The following is a 4,942-nucleotide window of genomic DNA, read 5'->3' on the forward strand; positions in this document are numbered from 1 at the left end:
ACTCACATGGAGTATTAAAAACACATTGATTTACGGGGTTTTTCAAATGCTTTGACGATTTATACATAAACCTACTATTTGAGGCATGAAAAGCACTATTGCATCACAATTTTGGAACAATTAAACTATCATCTACTATAGTAGAAAATATGGGATTTTCTAGGAACATTTAAACATGTACAAACCATTTTCATTCTATTTCATACAAACATTGCCACTAAATACTTATGAACTCATCAACTTAAATGCTGACCTACTCTTTCAAAACCACTTGTATTTCTCAGGGATTCGGTAATACAGGTAAACTATAGCTTTTAAAGAAGGGATGTTGCGGTGTTAGTTTAATTTCATTTTGATATCATATTGTAATTTGTTTTTGAAACAAGTACCTTTCAACAATGTAAACTTTTAAATTATATATATGATGGTTGTATTACTTTCTTTACTATGTATTCAATTGTTGCGATACTACATGAAGTCATCCACCCTCGAATGATTCCGCCATTCTGGTTTGGGGGTGTGACCACTCCCCTCCTGCTCATGGACGTAGGTCTCCTAGACCGAACCACGTAAATATTGTGTCTTGTGTGCTTTTGGTTTTGATTTTTATCCGCTTTACTTCCTAACAAGTGGTATCAGAGTTGCGGTTTGTATTCCTATGATTGAAGATATCTACTCACATGTTTGATTTAGAGAAGTTCAATGGCTCAAATGACTTCACTTTGTGGAAGGTGAAGATGAGGGCTCTTCTGGTTCAACAAGGATGTGCGTCGACACTAGAAGGAGAAGCAAATTTACCAAAGGACATGGTGACTGATAAGAAGGTGGATATTTTGACAAAGGCACATAGTACCATCCTATTGAGCTTGAAAAATGAAGTACCGAGGGAGGTTGTGGATCAAACAACTGCTTCTGGGATCTGGGATAAACTTTGTGACAAGTACCAGAACAACTCATCGACGAACAGGTTATATCAGAAGCAAAGGTTGTACACTCTCAGAATGTCTGAAAGTACCCAAGTGAAAGATCATATGCATAACTTCAATCGCGTCATCTTGGATCTATAAGGTGTTGATGTGAAGATTAAAGATGAAGATCAGGCGCTCATTCTCTTATGTTCGCTTCCTAACTCATATGAGAATTTCATTGATACCATGCTTTATGGTAGTACAACAATCACTGTGAATGATGTGAAGTACTCTCTGATGTCTAAGGAACTGAAAAGAAAACTTTTGGGGGGGATAAGAGGTGTCCAGTTCCAGTTTGTTTGCATGGAGAGGGAGGATCAAAGCGAGGAAAGGGGGAAACGGAGGGAGATCACGTTCAAAATCAAAGTCTAAAGGTTCATCAAACATGAAATGTTATAACTGTAACGAGAAGGGGCACTTGAAGCGAAGTTGTCCACAGCTGAAGAATGGGAAGTCCAAGAGTGAATCAAGTAGCAATAACATTGTTGTTGTGGTTCAGGAAAGTTCTGATGAAGGGGATGATGGTGATGTACTAACTGTGTGTACACCAAGTTTTGTTTATTCTTGGGTCTTTGATTATGGAGCATCCTATCACATGATGTATAATCGTAACTGGTTCGACTCCTTCAAAGAGTGGGATGGTACAGTCAAGATGGGTGATGATTGGGTGAGCAGTATTAAAGGTAGTGGCACGGTCCAGATCAATATGCATGATGGCATGGTCAGGAACTTAGATTGTTGGTATGTTCCAGAACTTCGGATGCATCTAATTTCTCTTGGCACATTGACTAAGAATGGGATGAGGTACGTTAGTGAAGGTGACTGGGTCAAAGTGACCAAAGGCTATCTAGTTATAATGAAATGGAATATGAATTGTGGAGGGATCCTAGAAGGCAGTACGATTATAGGAATGATAACTATCTCCCAATCCTTGAATGAAGGTGATGACAATATACGCGTGTGGCATCGTAGGTTGGGGCACATGAGTGAGAAGGGCATGTTAGTTCTAAGTAAACAATGACTGCTTGGTGGAGAGGCTACTAGATTGATAAAGTTTTTTGAAGCTTTCCTCAAGGGAAAGCATCGTAAAGTGAAGTTTGGTACCAGTCAACACACAAGCAAGGAAATTCTAGAGTATGTTTACTCAAATTTGTGGGGTCTTGCACCATTGAATTCTCAAGGAGGATGCTCATACTTCGTGATGTTCATTGATGACTATTCTAGGAAGGCTTGGTTGTACTTTATGAAGAAGAAGGATGACGTGTTTGGGAAGTTCAAGGAGTGGAAGACCGTGGTGGAGAAAAGAGTAAATTACACGAATAGTCCCTATGGTTTGGGGTAATTTGCGTGCTTGGTCCCTAACTTATTTTTTTAACTTGGAAGGTCCCTATGGTTTGTTTTTGTTACGCATTTGGTCCCTACTGTTTATTTTTGTTACGCGTTTGGTCCCTATCTTATCTAAAAAGACTATTATTTAAAAAGGAAAAAATGATGGGGTAGGTGAGGTAAGGTGAGGGGGTGGGATTAGGGGTGTGTTTATTTAAATAAATTAAAAAAATCAAGGGCATAATAGTCTTTTTAGGTAAGATAGGGACCAAACGCGTAACAAAAAAAATAGTAGGGACCTTCCGAGTTAAAAAAAATAAGTTAAGGACCAAACGTGCAAATTACCCATAACCATAGGGACCATTCGTGTAATTTACTCTTGAGAAAATGACTGGAAAACAGGTCAAGAATCTGAGGATAGATAATGGGTTGGAGTTCTGCAATACTACATTTGACAATTTCTGCAAGGTAGAAGGTATAGTGAGGCACCGCACTGTACGACACACACCACAACAAAATGGAGTGGTAGAACGTATGAACCAAACACTCATGCAGCGTGCAAGTGCATGCGGATATTTGCTAACTTATCCAAGCAATTCGGGGTGAAAGCAGTTAACACTGCATGCTATCTGGTGAACAGATCACCGTCAACTGCAATAGACTTGAAGACTCCTCAAGTGGTATGGTCCAGGAAACCCTCTGAATATTCTGGTTTACATATATTTGGATGCCTCACATATGCTCATGTGAATGATGGTAAATTTGAGCTAAGGGCAATGAAGTGCATATTTATAGGATATACGACACGAGTAAAAGGTTATCGACTGTGGTGTACAGAAGAAGGAAGAACTCCTAAATTTATCATGAGCAGAGATGTGACCTTTGATGAATCTGCCATGGGTAACCAGTCAGGAGGTGAAACAAGTCAAGCAGGGAACAAAGATCAGGGTGCTAGCTAGAAGGTGGAGTTTGCATCTTAAACTCCATACAAAGTTGTGATAAGTGACAAAGACCAAGGCGGCAGTGAATAGCCTGGACAAGATGAAAGCCAAGAGTAACACATGGGATCTTCGTCCAGTAGTGCTAATTTCGGGAAAGATGATGGGTCTGAATCTATAGCAAAGAGAATATCAAAGAGGGTTATTCAATAACCTGACAGATATGTGGGATGTGAGAACTCAGGTGAACTTGACTCTATTACTTTTTCCTTAGCAACTGGAGAAGACATTGACATCGAGGAGCCTTAATCGTATAAAGAGGTTGTGGCGAGTAAAGAAGCAAATGACTGGTTGATGGCCATGAATGAAGAAAATTCAATAGTTAGAGAAGAATGAAACATGGGATCTTGTTCCATTACCAAAGGGAGCAAAGGCAGTGGGATTCAAGTGGATCTTTAAGAAGAAGGAAAGGATACTAGGAGTTGAACCTGCTAGGTTCAAGGAAAGGTTGGTGGCAAAATGGTTCTCTCAGAAAGAAGGAATTGATTATCACGAAGTATTCTCACCGTCGTGAAGCACAAGACAATTCAGGTTCTTTTGGCCATGGTGAGTGCATTTGATCGGGAGCTTGAACAGCTTGATGTGAAAACTGCATTTCTTCATGGAAATTTAGAAGAGAAGATTTATATGTCCTAGCCAAAAGGGTTCCTTGATGCTTGGAAGGACCATGTATGTTTGTTGAAGAAATCCATGTGTGGTTTGAAGCAGTCTCCATGACAACGGTACAAGAGATTTGATTCATTAATGATCTCGAATGGCTACACTTGGAACCAGTTTGACAATTATGTTTACTCAAAGGAATTGTGAAAGATCCTAACTTTCATATTTCTGAAAGACCCAAAATTTCGTACTTGACAATTGTTAATCCAAAACATGCTACATGCATATTCTTAAAAACAATATTTTACATTGATAAAGTGATTACAAACTACTGGATACAAACTGACTATTTCAAAGTGTTATATATAACATAACTTCCCAGGATTCTATAGTTTTTATACATATGGGAGTACAAAATACAATAGTTTCAAACTATTCAAAAATCTTCTATCAGTATATAACTATACTAGATGCTTATCTCTTGCAATTTGTTAAACATTGAGAGGGTAAGCGGTGACGCTTAGTGAGTTCAATAGTAGATACAATATAACATTATGCCATATATATACTTCAATATGACAAAAGCAAAGAGGAACAAGGAACAACAAAGGCATATGTGAATCATATGACAAACTTTCCATATCAATCATTGATTTGATTCAAATATATACAATCAATGAGACATAAAAATTTCCACATTTGATATACATCAATAAAGCTTTGGCCCAAATGGCACAGATGACATACAGCTTCTTATTTACATCTTGGTAGATTTCAGGCTTATAGTCCTGTCTAACCTTATGCCAATACCATAGAATAGAAGTCATTCTCTTACGGAGACAGGCTCTACATGGCCAGAGGCTGCATACCAGTATCAATGTGAATCTAAGTCATTTCACTGATCACATGGTCAAAGGTATATCTTTGCTATTAAAATAGCAAATAAAAATAACATGGAAAATAACCCGAAATAATAACGCTGAAAAGCACATAGCACATATAACACATAAAATTATTCCTATATATTAAACTCACCGTGAAATAACCCGG

This window comes from Lactuca saligna, chromosome 3 (assembly GCF_052625555.1).
Source record: "Lactuca saligna cultivar CGN05327 chromosome 3, ASM5262555v1, whole genome shotgun sequence".
In the NCBI taxonomy this organism is placed as follows: Eukaryota; Viridiplantae; Streptophyta; class Magnoliopsida; order Asterales; family Asteraceae; genus Lactuca; species Lactuca saligna.